The sequence below is a fragment of the Thamnophis elegans genome, chromosome 10, assembly GCF_009769535.1.
Source record: "Thamnophis elegans isolate rThaEle1 chromosome 10, rThaEle1.pri, whole genome shotgun sequence".
Taxonomy (NCBI): domain Eukaryota; kingdom Metazoa; phylum Chordata; class Lepidosauria; order Squamata; family Colubridae; genus Thamnophis; species Thamnophis elegans.
Window position 1 is genome coordinate 9,010,789 of NC_045550.1, and position 17,283 is coordinate 9,028,071.

A 17,283-nucleotide genomic window follows, 5' to 3' on the forward strand; every position below is an offset into this window, starting at 1 on the left:
AAATGGGTTAGCATCTGCTGAGCAAGACAGAATATTGCCCTGACAAAATGGATTTTAGTGCCTCTCTATTCTTTCCATCTACAAATATAACTTTCTGTAATTGTTGTAAAGATCTGATGATCCAGTTTTTGGCAAATATTGTTAGCTGGAATACAGGTTTCCTAGTTTTGATTTCCATGAGTCTGCTGAAATTATTAAAACCAATAAAATGTTGGTGAGGAATTGAAACATGGAGCTTATAAATTAAGTCCAAGGGATTTCTGTTAGATTCCCTACTCTGCAGGAAGATGCTTTTAGTAGATTAAACCATTTATCTAACTAGCTCCACATTGTCTATTCTGTTCTTCAATTCACATATTCATAAATACACTTCCTAAGTTTTAAAAAAAACATATTTATGACATACCATGCTAGTTCGCAATCTAATTCAGGAATACAATTTTTTCTTTAGTATCTTAATCCTCTAAGTTTTACTTTGTTAATATAATTCAATAGATTGAACGTATTTCATAAAACATGAATTACTTTCTTGACTTTTTGAAGAACAAATTTTTGGAATATAATTCCATATATTAATAGAAAGAATCCATAGCCCTGTAGTAGAGAAGTTGGCAGATAACAGTACTAGGCAACTTACACTTTTATTTACTTAGTATAGTTATAAAGCATCTTTTGAAAATTAAAAGCCATTTTAAGATCTTTAAATTGGTTCTGTGGACAATGACAGCACAACATAACACCTACCAGACAAGATTTTTATGGTCAAGGAATTTTCCAAGATTTATTAGCATTTTGTACGTTTTCATGCAAATACATTTCAGTTTCATTTCCAGTTTTGCTTTTGTTTAACCAACTGTTTATCTTCTCAAAAACTTTTACGTTAGGTTTGTATTTTTAGAACAAATTATAACTTAACGTGAATATAGTAGAATTAAAATTTCTGAAAATATATTTCAGCATTCTTAAAAAAATGATATCACTCCAACAGAACACTTTAAGTGAACTTAATTTAGAGTTGCAGAAAGACAATAGAAAGTGTGATTAGTTTAACAGATTAAACCCAGGTTATTATTGTCATGAGATAGCTTGATATCAGAATGGATTCCAAAAGGTTAACGAAGAAATAAAAGGCCAATTCATCTGTGATTAATTATTACATTACTTTGGATAGGCTGTTGTGATAAGCAGAATGTACTTTTTGAAAGTGCTTGAGAACCAATTTTGGTGGTTTGAGTTTTGGGATATTCAGCAGCTTGAAAGGTTGTGCAAAGGAATGTTAGCAGTTTTAATCTCTTGAGCCCTGGCTCCTTCATAGTTCCATGACTGTGGAATTTAGTTAACCTTTTTCGGTAAATTAGCTTTGCTGCCTAAGCAGAAATGGAAAACCATAGCAGAACAGAATCCATACAGGATGCTTTTTTACCTATGATCTCCTGCTCAAAGCTACAATTGTGAGCCTGCCATTGTAACACTGAAAAGATTGCAAATCTTTTGCAAGCCCTAACACAATACAGCTTTCACTTTGTGTCTTCCTGAAGGATTATTTGGTCAGCATAATTGCATTTTATATTTTAGCTGATTTAAGATGAAAATCAACTGTTTGGTTCATGTACTGATATGTACTAGCGGTGCCAGACTCCTGTGGCAGCAATGACCTATTACTGGACTGCACAAACATTTTTTAAATGAAAAGCTGCAATAATTGTTTTGAAATTGTTCTTGAATAACACGATTGAGTGGGTGAGAACACTCAAATATACAACTATTCTGTTGTACAACCCAAACCTTACAGACCTAAAAATTATACTATAAAAAATAAAATTTTAAATTACAGCAAAGGAACAATATAATCTGGGTGTGGAGAAAGTGAGTGTGGCCCCGTGGTCTGCCAGAAGTCATTGTTATGAACAGGAAATTATTTTGGCAATGCAATAAAATCTGTGTTTTATAATATTTCTTGCATGGATTTCAGTTAAAATGGCTATGATCAGTTGGACTGTAGGAATGTGAGGTAAGTGTCATATAAATTGAATAAATAGGTAAGTAAATTGTAATCACAAAGGTGCTGTTGAAAAACCCTTGGATGGGAAGCGAAATATTTTCAAGGAAACACACAAAGAAAGTCCTGTTGCTTTTTCAATGGCACCTTGAGACAACCATGAGTTGGATGACTGAGAATTTCCATAGACCAGGGGTCTGCAATGTTAAACACTCAAAGAGCCATTTGGACCCATTTCCCACTGTAAAGAAAACACCGGAAGCCACAAAGCCTGGGTGGACATGGCCAACTCAATGATAAATGAAGCTCTTTCATCCCCCCTTCTGTGGTTCCCTGTCGGCTGAACACACCACTGGCTGGCCCTGCCCCTCGCCCTCCCCTCCCAATCACTTGTCACCTGAGAAGGTAAGGACGACGGCGGGGGATGGAGATTTACTCCATATTCCAGAGTGGGAGAAAAGCGGGTGCTTCTTCCTGCCCTTGTTGGTGCTGTGCACACCTCGGTCATTCAGGGAGACGCATGACTTACCTTCCACCCCAAGACACTGGCCCAGCCCAGCTGTGGCCAACGCCGCTGCTATTGCCACCTCCATGGCCTGTCCGCTGCTGTTGCAGCACCTTGTGCAGCACAGTTAAGTTTAGCCCGCTTCCCAATGGGGGAAGACGGCATCCCCTTCTCCTTCCGGAGCCCATTACGATGTGGAGTATTGGCCTCAGCCAGACTAGGCCAGTGTCTCGGGACGGAGAGCATGTTGCACATCTCCCAAAGCAACTAAGTGCATGCAATACTAACAAGGACCGGAAGAAGCACTCATGAGATGAGGCAAATACAGGGGCATTTGCTCCCACTCTGGAATATACAGTGAGTCTTCAGCTCCCGCCGTCACCCTTACCTTTTAAGGTGAGGTGAGGAGAGATTGGGAGTGGAAGGTGAGGTGCGGGGCCTGCCAGTGGCTGGTTCAGCTGGCAGGGAGCCACAGCAGGGGGACGAAAGAGCCGCATGTGGCTCCGGAGCTGTGAGTTGCTGATACCTGCCATAAACAAACTGCAGGATAAGTGCAGTAGAAATTTTGCCTGACAAACTGACATAGCTTGAATTCTTTACATATGAGGAGTAAATGAAAAGTGATGCTTCGACTACATAACTTTAGATACAATTGGCATATTTTAATATATGAACCAGGAAAATAATCCTTGAAATTAGCTCTTTTGTTACCTGTATTTACTTACCATAATATCTACCATTAATTGTACACTTCTGCGCATCACGGATAGGCTACTAAAGCCTGAATGAAAAAACTTTGGCTCTTCAATCAGATCCTGAAGGTCCTTTTTGCTTATTTGACACAAACATATGCCCTTCTCAAAGTATTCCTTCTGTTTTGAGAAAAGATGGAAGTTGCATGTAATACAATGTAAATTGCATGGAATGACTGCAGTTGCCTCTTAGATGGCATGTGACATGTAGCACTGCCATATGGCAGTGAAATTTCCTCTTGTGCTTCTGATCTCAGCTTATTGTTATTTTGAATGTTGCAGTCTAACAATCTGAGTTAATAGTGGTGCCAGGTTTAATTCCATGCGAATAACATCATATATCTAAAAAAAAACCCTCCTATAACGATAACCTCTCCTGCCAAAGCCGGACCATTGCATATTTTTCCTCAAATTTATTTATTTGTTTGTTTGTTTAAAACGTTGATGTAGGCTCCCATCTTCTAATCAACATTGGGTGGTTCCTAATCAAGAGTTAAAACATAGAAAACCATATTAAAACTGTAAAACTAAACAGGAACAACCATGCCAAACTCTCTTCAGAAGGGACTGGGGATGCAAGCCTTCAGGCAGCACTTGAGAGTGGCAGCGCCCGTGCCCCTGGGATTGAAATAGAGGCTGGGGTAGTAGCAGCCAGCTGAGACTGTTGTGGGTGAGTGGAGTTCAAGAGGAGACAGTCCCTTACTTTACTCAAGCTTGGATCTGGGAGGACTTAGGTCAGGACTGATTTGGTTTGGGCTGGGTCCCCATCTAACCAGCTGATGGGATTCGGTTAACAGTGGCAACTGGGATGGGCGGGATTGATGTTGCTAAGCAATGTGGTCACATGACTTGTGCTTAATACCTGCATCACTTAGTGACAGAAAGTGTCACAACTGATGACTACCTGTACATGCCAGAGCTTCTAACATGATAATATTGACCTCTGTCAGAGAATTACAACATTGGAAGGGTTATATTCCATTCAAGGCTCATACATTATTGACTCCTTGAGGATAATAATGCTAATCTCTAGCAATTGCATCTAGAAGAGACCATTGTTTTGTAGTCATGGCTACTAAAATATCTTGTTACAATATGGAAAGATTCTTACTTAAACCTCAGATAACTTCATTGTTGAAGATGCGAGACCACCTGCTGCCACCGATAGCCTCCCATCGTCCAGTGCGATCCCACAGAGTTGGCCTCCTCAGGGTGCCGTCGGCCAGACAGTGTCGGCTAGTGACCCCCGGGGGGAGAGCCTTCTCTGTGGGAGCGCCTTCCCTCTGGAATGAGCTGCCCCCGGAGCTTTGTATAATTCCTGACCTCCGGTCCTTCCGACGCGCCCTAAAAAGTTGGCTTTTTCAGCAAGCCAGCCTGGCCTGAACAAAACAAAACAAATTATTGATTACTGTTAATTTTAATTTTAATTCTTTTAAAAAAATGTCATTGTCAATTTTAATTGGGTTTGGGATATCCTATTTAATTTCTTTTTAACTTTTGTATTATGTGTTTCTTTTAATGTTGTACGCCTGAGTCCTTGGGAGAAGGGCGGCATATAAATCGAATAAACCTAATCTAACTTGCTTTGTTAAATGTCACCATTAAACTCATGTAAGATTTCTCATGTAAGATTTCTTAGATACATAATATCTTAGAAATTCTATATATAATATATAATTCCTGATATCCTAACACAGTAGTTTTGTTCCTATATATGTTACTTTTCCTATAGTAAAGTTTTCTACAAGTCGAGGTTGATTCCTGGTGATTTTATGGACACTTTCATATTGTTTACTTGTCACCAGTTGTTAATAGTTTCTGCCTTCTGATATTTAGGGCTTTTTTAAATTATTATTATTATTTTTATTGAAGGCTATAAAAAAAGGCAAGATTTACAAAATACAAGAAAAAAAAAGAAATAAAACTCTTTATATATTTACAGCGCAGACGGCACTGTTCATCTCACATAGTTCATCTCACCTTGCCTAGTATAAGACTAGGTTACTAATTCCATGCAGGTATTTATAATGTATTAAAAGTATCTTCAGAGGGTTTTCTATATGTGCTATCCATTATATGTTTGATGGTGGCATCCCAAGAATGGACATCTTTCACCGTTAGCCTCCAGATTCTAGAATGCCCTCCCTAGTGAGATATGCTTGGAACTAATATTGTCTTTTTGGTATGAATAAAATTTTGGTATATTCTTTTAGGCCATAAATATTTTAAATCCATATATTACATATATTTAGCCACTGATATTAATTTTAAAAACATATTTGATTTGTATAGTATATACAAATATATTTATATTTGTATATATATATTTCTTAAGTATATATTTCTATAGTAAGCTGTTCTTCGAAAGCTTGATTTTGAAAAGTAGTACACGAATTTAAAAAATGAGGACTGTCAACCTTTTCTTCTGCAGATACTGTGGTGTACAAGTCCTAGAAAATTCAGAAGCATTTCAGTAGTCATAGATTATGAGACTTGCATTCTAAAACTTCCAAAGGTTTAGGTTGACTAGGCCTGTCCTGAAAAATGAGCTATCTTCTGGGCTGTTGTAATGAAGTTTGTATGTGCCCTACATAACCCTTTCCTAATCATATTTGTAAGTGTGTATGGGGCAGTGTGAGGTGGGGGAGAATGTAATATATAGTGTTTAGGACTAGGACTATAGAAATCTAGATTTATGGTCAATTTCAGCCATGGACGCCTAGTGAGTCTTTCTGGATCATCCATTATCTGTTAGCCAAACTTATAGCAATAGCAGTTAGACTTATATACCGCTTCATAGGGCTTTCAGCCCTCTCTAAGCGGTTTACAGAGTCAGCATATTGCCCCCAACAACAATCCGGGTTCTCATTTTACCCACCTCGGAAGGATGGAAGGCTGAGTCAACCTTGAGCCGGTGAGATTTGAACAGCCGAACTGCAGAACTGCAGTCAGCTGAAGTAGCCTGCAGTGCTGCATTTAACCACTGCGCCACCTCAGCTTATCTATGCAGTTGCTTTTGGTTTAATTGTGGAAGTACACATAAAGCATCTTAATGCCCCTGGAAAATATCTATGCAGTATGTATATCTGTAGGAGCAAATATCTTGAAATCTGATTCTTGCTTACATGAAAAATTTCTGGCTATGCTATTATTCATATTTCATATGTGAATGTCCTGAGGGTAATATCACTTAAGATGAAAAATAAAGTTAATTGAGAGTGTTTGTGAATATTTCTCGCCTGTGAATGCTTGAACAAAATTCTTGGAAGCTTTTTGTAATACTTTTTGTAAGAGCCGAGGTGGCGCAGTGGTTAGGGTATAGTACTGCAGGGCACTTCAGCTGACCGTTATCTGCAGTTCAGCGGTTCTAATCTCACCGGCTCAAGGTTGACTCAGCCTTCCATCCTTCCGAGGTGGGTGAAATGAGGACCCAGACTGTGGGGGCGATATGCTGATTCTGTAAACCTCTTAGAGAGGGCTGAAAGCTCTATGAAGCGGTATATAAGTCTAACTGCTATTGCTATTGCTATAATACACTACAAAGTATTAGGTCAAGATTACTTAAGATGACTTGTTTGGTTGACCCGGAATTATAGAATGAAAACTTCAGTTTTCTAACATTTATGGGTGGAATCTGCACTATCTTGGGATACCGGTAAAAAAGACAGAAGTATTTGTCTTCCTTAAAAATATGTCAACCTTTACTTCTGATTAGCTTTGGGAATGTAAATGCTGTTTCTACTTTTTTCAGCAAACAATTCCAGTTTGGACGTATCCTTATAAAAGGTTATATCATTTAGCAAACATCTTTCATTTCAGATGTATAATGTTTTCTTAATAAGATAACATAAAACATAGAAATAATAAATTGGCTTTTAATTTTGATCACTTAAATATTATTTATTTCAAAGTTTGAATTTCAGGGCAATTGAGAGAAAAGCAAAGGAAGTTAACAGCCCCTGACTTGTTACGGGAAATTTGACTGCTGCTGTCAGAAAGAGAGCTGCCAGAAAGATTAATTCCAGATTCACATAACATACTAGAAATGAACTATTCTAAATGACACACTAGGGAGATATTTATCATGACTAATTCATGCCGTACTAAACTAAGCTAATCAAGGCAAAATGCAAAGAAGTTAGTTGTGAATTATATCAAAACAATGAAGACCTGCTATAATGCTTGTGATTGGTATGATTTACATTACTAAAACATGAAGACAGATAATTCCTGGAAACTTGTCATATAGACTGTATAATTATGATTTAGCTTTTTAAAACCAATTCTGTATGAATCCATCTTATATTTTGCAAGAAAATGCAAAGAAGATGCAATTCAAAGATGCTTTCAAATCTCAATAGATGTTTTTTTAGTTGACCCATGGTCTTGTTAGTATATAGTACGCTTTTATTAAAGCCGTAATGCACTTCCTTATGAACCTGTTCAACTAAATATTTCTCTTTTCTGGCTTTCATATCAACAATTATATTTTCATAACTCATATAAAAGAGCATTTTATACAATACAATTTAACTTAATTTAATTACCTTAGATAATATAGAAATGGTGCAGCATGTAGAATCTATAAATGTAAGATGAAGTACTGAAAAGGAGACATATGCTTCTTTGGAAGTGTGTCTTATTTTTTGTGCTAAAAATTTAAAAACATGTCCAATGTTTTTAAAAGCTCCTTTTTCAGAGTCATAAGATCAATTTTGCAGTGGTGAAAAAAAAATGAAAGCAGTTAAAGGTAATAAACAAATAAACTGTTTAGAATAATACTGATTATTTTCCTTTATTTTTATTATCCGTATTTTTACTATTCGGCTGTTTAGAACTATGTCTATACATGAAATCACTGGAATATTATTATTTTAGTTATAAATAAACATTCAGAGATCTTACCTCAGTAGAGAAACCATAAAACGTATTTCTGTCATCAGCAGTCTGGAGCCAAAGTACAAAACCTGCTGTAGACTAAATAGTATTTATTGGTCTTGAAAGGCTAATTACATAATCTTTTTATTACACTGTTTTAGCATAGGATGAAATACTAGAGTGTCTTCTGAGAGCTGTGACCCTTTCAGGGCCTTGTAATTCATTCAGTGATGTTTTATTATCATATGATGTGCTGTTTATTACTCTTGCCCAGTGAAGTGGCTGAACAATGTTGATAAATTCTCGCCTCAGAAAATTTTGAAGTATTAATGAATACTTTTATCTAAACAAGTGAGGATTTTCTTGATAGTCAAAAATGTAGCAATAATTTAAAATTGCTTTTGTCATACCAGTTCATACTTGTATTGGGAGGCGTCTTCTGAATTGAATGAGCCTAAAAATCCTAATCGTTTTCATTCCGGTTTTGCTCCCAATCAGAAATGTAAATCAATAGCAATAGCAGTTAGACTTATATACCGCTTCATAGGGCTTTCAGCCCTCTCTAAGCGGTTTACAGAGTCAGCATATTGCCCCCTAACAATCCGGGTCCTCATTTTACCCACCTCGGAAGGATGGAAGGCTGAGTCAACCTTGAGCCGGTGAGATTTGAACCGCTGAACTGCAGATAACAGTCAGCTGAAATGGCCTGCAGTACTGCACCCTAACCACCGCGCCACCTCTAAATCATAAGTAACTGTAGTTAATTGTTTCCAACCAGCCTATCTAGGATAATTTACATAACTTATATTAAAGAACTAAAATGTTCATATAAATTATAGTTGTAATAATTGCATTGCCTGGCTATGAATTTTGTTCTTTTGGATTTTGTCCTAAATCAAGAATTTATGGGACTTGTTCTCAGCCTGTTGCCTATTCTTACCTGTTCCCTAAGATAAGTTCTTCTTCTTACCTATTACCTAAATGGATAATGTTACCTACTTGGGTAATGAAATGTCTGCAACCAAAGGAATAAGCTCATGTATTCCACAGTTCAACCCTGAGTTGTATTGAATTAATTCATGTACTGCCTGAGAATTCATTCCTGCAGTTAAATATGCATCTATAATGAATGAATTATTTATATTTTATACAGAAAATAATAATCGGCAGCCAATTTTTGGCTCTCCTTTGTTGTATGCTGGTTTTCTAGTGTAAAAATATGTTTCTGACACTAGAAAATCAGTACAGATAATGTAAAATACATTAAAAGATGCTTTAAATGGCATACAATTAGAGGATATTTGGAAAAATACAAATCATTAAAATACAATCCATTATAAGAATGGTAATTCTTGTACTGTTCAGTTAAAAATAGGGATTTTTACAGATTGTTAAACAAATGGTGTACATATCATTGTGGTGCCATTTGATTGACAATAAAATAACCCTTGTGTTTCAATCTGCCCTGAAATTGTTTTTAATCTCTCAAGAATAGTTGAAACTCTTCAGGTACATGTGTTTCATAAACATTTCTTTTTTCTTGGCCACAAGTTTGGTAGGGTCTCTAAGACATCCAGTTTAATGTAGTGGTTAATGGTGTGAGTTTTAACCCTGCCTTGGGCACAAAGCCAACTGGGTACTCTTGAACCAGTCACTTTCACTCAGCCCTAGGAATCAGGCAATGGCAAAACCACTTTTGAAAGGTTGTGAAAAAGAATTGCAGGGAGTTGCAGAGTCAATCTCTGAGAATCAGACACAAATGAATGGATGAAAACACCCCTCCCCCATCTACTAAGCTATTGAAAAGAGAAAATGAGAATTTCATTATCACATTTCTATCAATGAGGTCACTTCGACAGAATTACAATTAATAGCATCTTCTTCAGAATAATAGTCAATCAGTGCTGGGAGCAGAGTGTACCTTTAAAAATATGAATGAGCCGAGGTGGCGCAGTGGTTAGGGTGCAGTACTACAGGACACTTCAGCTGACTGCTATCTGCAGTTCAGCGGTTCAAATCTCACCGGCTCAAGGTTGACTCAGCCTTCCATCCTTCCGAGGTGGGTGAAATGAGGACCCAGACTGTGGGGGCGATATGCTGACTCTGTAAACCGCTTAGAGAGGGCTGAAAGCCTTATGAAGCGGTATATAAGTCTAAGTGCTATTGCTATTGCTATTTACATCCTTAAGCAGATTAAAGGAATTGAAGGATGTACAATAATTTCTCTGGTTCCCAATTGTTAGCATCTCCACTAACGTAACCTATTTACAGTATTCTATTTAGTATACTATTTTTGTTTTTCTTTTTAAAAAAATTCTGGAATTATATATCTTCAATCTACCCCTTTCAGCATCTGTAAATATAATCCTTTATCAACTCAATGTTGCTATCACAAAGTTTTTAAAATATTTTTTGACTGATTTCTTTGTTAGCAAATGGATATGTGGATTAGACTGAATTTTTAAAAGTAAATGATCTGAGTAAGGCAAGATTGTAATGTAATACTGAACAAATGTCATATTAATTGTGATAAGTTTATTTCACATTAAACTATATTTTATGTGTGGAGTTTTTTTTAACAATAATTCATTGTACAACTGCATAGATTTCCATTTCCAGCAGATCAGATTTGATAATTTGTCACAACCACATTCTGAGCTCTTGTACTCATTGCATGGTAGACTAAAAGTGTAAAAGAAAACTTAATCAAGGAGAGCAGGGGGTTGGACTAGAAGACCTCCAAAGTCTCTTCCAACTCTGTTATTCTGTTATAATTGTTACAGACTAGAAATAGAGAAGAGAGTAGGCTGAATATTTTTGTCTGCCACTTTCACTTGTGTAGACTAGGAGCCATCTGACAACTTGAATTATTCATGCTTTAAAAAGAACTTACCACTTAAAATATTTGAGGTTTTTGAAACAGGAGCTTGGAAAATACCAGAATGTACCAGAAATCTGATTTGCATGTTAAAGAAGTAGGAATATAGTCAAAGCTGGCTATTTAGAATTATACAAAGGATTTTCTTCTCTTCCCCTGCAAATTTCTCCTTTTTTTCTTTAGTTGATTATATAAATTAAGATGTTAATGTTAACCAAAGATTAAAGATGGTTTAATCCTTAAAGATAGGCATGAGAAACAACACAGATACCTGGGGGAAAAGAAAAAAGGGTTTCCTATCGATTTCACCTATCATTTTAAACAAATGCTGCTCAATAAGATTTTACAACAGGGAGCATAAAGGCTTGTGTCACATCCAGTTGTTCTGAAGAATTGAATTAGTTGGTCCTATAAGCACTACATATTCGAAATAAAGAAAATGTTTATATACTCTTAACAGAGATTGGCAGAATGGTACCAATGCCACAATAATCTCAGGATTCCTACATGGGGGTCATAGGAATCTTTTGGTAAACAAACCAACACCACTGCCAGTATAGAAGTTGGTTTTTAGTGACGTGTTGCCAAACTCCCTCTTTGAAATAGCTGTTGGCCTCTGTCTTAATCACAAGTATGTATCTATGCATATGCATTTCTATAAAAGTCTATTCTGAAATATTTCACTAGAATAAATGTATTACTAGCTTTCCAAAAAAAAAATGATCAGCAAAAGTATCTGTTCTCGTTCCTGATATTTTGAAACAATAAAAACATCCTAAGCCATCAAAATAGAAATATTAGACACAGGTTTTTGTTGTTGTTGTTCTAGGGCCAAGTTTAAGTGTGGCCGGGCTTTCCAAAAATATAAGTTCTGGAATGTTGAATGTGAAGCCAGATACTGAAGCTCTTTTGCTCCTTGACATGTGAAAATAAATTATATGTAAAAAGAGGCTGTAAAGTCGTACTGGCCCTTGTACTTAAGGCTGCCTAGCACTGTTTCCTAGCATCACTGTATAAAGTCGGGATGGTGAACCTCTGGCACGCATGCCACAGGTGGCCAGTGAAGCCATTTGTCAAGGCATGCAAGGCGTTCAGCCTTTTTTAAAGCCATTTTTTGCCATCCCCAGGCTCCAGAGGCTTTATGGGAGCCTAGGGAGGGTGAAAAGAGCCTCCTCCGCCCCTACCCCAGGCTCTCAGGAGGCTTCAGGAGCTTCTCTGAAGCCCCCGGAGCGCAAAAAACCAGCCCTATGGGCAAACTGGAAGTTCAGGAACAGACTTCCGGTTTGCTCGTAGGGTGGGTTTAAGCCCTCCGGAGGCTTCAGGGACCTTCTGAAGCTTCCGGAGGACTAAAAATGACCCTACGAGCAAACCGCAAGTGACTTCCTGCGCACGACCCCCCCCCCTGCGCTCCCTCCCCCTTATGGCACGCCAAAAAAAGGTTTGCCATTGCTGGTATAAGGTATGGGCATCCACAAAGAAGATCCAATGCATGCAAACTCTCCCTGCACTCTGGAACCTTGACCAAATAGTCGGGTTTTTTCCCCCCTTCCTACTTCAACACTGCTTTATCCTGTGTGATGCTCTCTAAACAGAGTTTGTGAAAACAGAGTAGCTGAATTTAGTTGCAAAGACCTCTCTTGGGGTGGATAACGCATATCTCTGTTTATGTAATTAAATAAGAGAGCAAGGGTCTGCTGTTATATCGGGCTGATGGGATTCTGCTGGTATCCTCTTTCAAGGAAAAGGCTGAATTTAATAAATCTTTGGATTGCCTCACGTTTTCTCATGCCTTTGCCCTAATATATTGCTGTTGATAATTTTAGGGTATTTTGTTTATGTAATGTTAAAATTCCTTTATAAAGCAGCTGTCTGGAAACTGAGACGAAGGCCTTAATTCACTTTTAATAAAAGATCAATGGGTTTATTGTGGAAAAATAGAACACAGATGTACACTGTACCTGATAAAAGAATTAAATGTGTGTTTAACCTCCTTTGTTTGTTCTGTGCTACTGGTATTCGACCTCCTTTGTTTTTTTGTAACTATTATCTTTCTCTGGAGCTTTTTACTTTTCATATTTGGCTTAGTCTGTAAAAACAAACCCCACTAACATACCCTCATCTCAAATGCTCACCAAATCCCTTAGAGTTTCCAAAATATTTTAAAAGTAAATCTTCAGACTTAAAGTTTTATTAAAATCTTTGGCCTTGCCTTGGAACAGAAGTCCAGAGATGCTTTTAGCGCAGGAACTAGAAAGGTTTGCAAAGTGAGAATACTTCAATTAAAGACTCCTTAAGGCAGAACTGCCAAGTTTGCCTCCAGAAGTTTCCAATTAAATATCAAGCCATGCCTGAATGAATGTCATATGTAAGGTTTTTCTTTCAGTGTATCTTTTACAAGAGGGAAACTAGCGACAAGAAAGATTGGTTGAATGCCTTTTCGGCTGAAGACTAAAAAAGGAGAAATAAAGGAGAGACAAAATAATTACTCTAGTTGAAATTTGCCTGTAGAATAAATCTGAGTGAGATATTCTCCCTCTTCATCAGGAATATTTTGTCTTCTTTGCCCCCTCATAGTGGAATGTGTGGGATGAAACAAAACATGATGCAAGTGTTTTGCATACTTCAAAAGAGCCATGTGGAAAGAGATATTTAATAAACAGTAAGATGCACACATTATGCCAGATAATTGTGGAGACAGGGTGTTCTGTTTCCATTCTGCTGCTTGGGCACACGATAAGCTGTTCCTTCTGCCAAAAGCAGAATTGTGATTTGGTGCACCACTATGATTTTCTCTAAGTGAACACATATGGACCGAGGGGCACATAAAGAGGAATTTTATGATTGTCATCACAAATTGAAACCGTGGCAATGGGCCTTCAATGTAACATGACTTCATTTTCTAACATGAGGGAGAAGAATAGCTTAGCTCAGGTCAGCAAGGCTTCTAAAAAGAGCCGAGGTGGCGTAAAAAAGAGCCAAGGTGGCGCAGTGGTTAAATGCAGCACTGCAGGCTACTTCAGCTGACTGCAGTTCTGCAGTTCGGCTGTTCAAATCTCACTGGCTCAGGGTTGACTCAGCCTTCCATCCTTCCGAGGTGGGTAAAATGAGGACCCGGATTGTTGTTGGGGGCAATATGCTGACTCTGTAAACCGCTTAGAGAGGGCTGAAAGCCCTATGAAGCGGTATATAAGTCTAACTGCTATTGCTATTGCTATTCTACCCCAGCCTCTTCCTCCAACTTGACTCAGAGAAGGGGTTTACATGTATACGAATTACAATTCACTGTTGCTGAATGTCAGGCAAACTATTTTTTACTAACTATGGTTTGTTAAAATAAAACAGCTGCATAAGCTACATTGTTACATCATAGTTAGATGTAATAAGGAGCTGTGGCTAATCAAAGCATGAATGAAAATTTTCACACCCATTATGATTTTGTGGGGATAATGAAAATAGTTTCTTTTTTTAATAGTATAAACATTGTTTAAATGTTAGCCTTCACGTGAAACCACCTGAAAAAAAAAATTCCTAAAATGTAGAAAGTGAAGTTTTCATTGATCAGATAAATATGTTACTGATATTTTTCTTTGAGGAAATAATTTAACAATTTAATGGGTCTTAAAAATATTTCATGTGTTAAGTCCACATGTTCTTAATATGAAAATCTTAATATAAAAATATGATGATTGGCAGGTGATAGTTTCCTTCAATTCTTTTTGTTTCTTTTCTCCCCCACTAGATATGTGGATATGGAATTCAAACCATATGTTAGGTCATTGCTTAATATTCGTTTGCATCTGCTGTAAAAATAGCCAGCTCTCTAGTGCCAAACTTAAATTAAAACTATTATAAAATACAGATAGTAGTTGACTTATCATTATAACAGTGCCTGGAATTTTGATCACAAGTCAATGTAGTAAGTAGTTGGGTCATCACATGGCCAGATTCAATTCTTTTTGTAAAGGAAGTGACTACTTTCGTAAAGTGAATTGTGATCATTAAAGGAATATATCCAATGGGCATTTCCTGCCAGAAAATGACAAAACAGTTGCAAATCATGGTTACATAACTGGAGAACTCTGCAACTGATCATAAATGCAGGTTAGTTGCAAAATGCCTGAAATGCAATCGTGTGAGAGCGTTGAGGTGGCAGACATAACTTCAAGGGTGGGTTGTAAGCTTTTTAAAAAGTCCATTGTAACCCCGAACACTGTTAAGTGACTTAAGTCCTTTAAAGACTTAAATCACTAGTCATAAGTCAAGGATTATCTGTCAATAGGGATTGTCTTTGATTCAATGTACAATAATGATGTTGAGAATATGTAAACACAACAACGGATAGAGTGGATGGAGGGAGGAGTAGAAGGAAAGATAGGAAGGAGAGGAATAGGAGAAAGGGAAAGGCATAGGAAGAATGGGAGGGAATGTAAGAGTAGGAAAGAGGGGAGGAATGGGAAGAAGAGGGGAAGGGTAAAGGGGAGGAAGGGGAAGGAGAGAAGGGAAAGGAGAGGAGGAAGGAAGGAAGGAGAGAAGAAAGAGAAGAAAGGGGGTAGGAAGGAGGGAGGGAAGCAAGGAGGGAAGGAAGGAGAGGAGGAGAAAAGAAAGGAGGGAAGGAAGGAGAGAAGAAAGGAGGGAAGGAAGGAGAGAAGAAAGGAGGGAAGGAAGGAGGGAAGGAAGGAGGGAATGTAGGAGAGGAGGAAGGGGGGAAGGAAGGGGGAAAGGAAGGAGAGAAGAAGGGAAGGAAGGAGAGAAGGAGGGAAGGGGGAAGGAGGGAGGGAAGGAAGGAGAGAAGAAATGAGGAAAGGAAAGAGGGAGGGAGGGAAGAAGAAGTAGGACCATTGTAAGATAAGATGGATCTATGGGATGGTAAGAAAGCAATCTTCAAGTATATTGTCAACTGCAGGGAAAAATTGTTATAAATACATATTATTAATAACAGTTATGAGATCATATAATTGTGAATGCATATATGAAATTGATAAAAAAATAAAAAAAAACAAAAAAAACAATAATGATGTTGATATTTATTCCATATTTAGTTCACTTAAGTTTGCTTGCTTGATTAGCCTAGCCTCAGCATCTGTTAGACTTCTCTGTGGCTAAAGTTGAAATCTTCTGGGCTGAAAGGATATATATCACCTAAAATTTGGCATTGTAGTTTGCTTTCCTTCAAAATATTTTTTTCATAGATTTTGTATAAATGATTATCCTGAAGATATTTATTTTTGGCTCAAGAGATTTTCTCCTTTTCTCAAATTTAATGATTGGTAAAATATGGGATATTTCAGATTTTATTTTATAGAAAGAAAAATGTTCCAAATGTTTAACTTTGAGGTAGCGTTGTAGAAAAAGAGCCATCCTAATCCATGGTAGGAAAAAAAAAATCAGGAGCAGAAGCTTCTTTTCCAGCTAACAAATGTTATTAAAAAGTGTAAGCTTTCATGAGATTCACCTTGCTTCATCCACTACATGGAATGGCTTAATACAGCTTTTAATACAATATAATGTGTTAAAAGTCAGAAAAGCTGCTGCCAACCTCATTTCCATTAAGGTGGCAATATCTGTGATCTGTCAGAAAAGATTTAATTTTACAGAACTGCTTTAAGGCTTACTTTCATTAACAGCTTATGTATCACTGAAGATGCTGGTTTCTAGAGAAGTTTGGAGCTTCAATTTTGAAGGGACAGAGTGGGTTTGAAGCATCCAGATGTAGCATCTCTCCTTTTAAAGAAATGGCATCTTTTCCTAAGATTGCACTGTTGCAGCACCATCCTCAGAAAAGACTCATTGGTTTAAGAACTTGTTTACAGGTACTAAGCCTGCACCAGAGGTGGGTTGTTCCCAGTTCAACCCGGTTCAGCTGAACTGGTAGTGGAATTTTTTGCCTGGGTCACAGAACCGGGAGTGACCCAGGCTTGCGGTGACCCCAACCGGTTCCCTTGCTGCCGCTGATGTCACCGCCATGTTGTTTTGTAATGACCGTGTGTTTGCAAAGAGCAATTTACATTGAATTGCGCACACATGTGAAGTGAACCTGTAGTAAAACCCGCAGCCACCCACTCCTGGCCTGCACCTCTGTGCACATAGAGCCGAGGTGGCACAGTGGTTAGGGTGCAGTACTGCAGGCCACTTCAGCTGACTGCTATCTGCAGTTCAGCGGTTCTAATCTCACCGGCTCAAGATTGACTCAGCCTTCCATCCTTCCGAGGTGGGTGAAATGAGGACCCCGACTGTGGGGGCGATATGCTGACTCTGTAAACCGCTTAGAGAG

The 17,283-nt window shown here is 37.7% G+C and overlaps 1 protein-coding gene across 4 annotated transcripts in view; it reads left to right on the top strand.

The window, feature by feature from the left end:
• The window catches only part of ATE1 (arginyltransferase 1), a 73,832-nt gene that overhangs the window by 43,054 nt on the left and 13,495 nt on the right, over window positions 1-17,283 (top strand). The window lies entirely within an intron of this gene.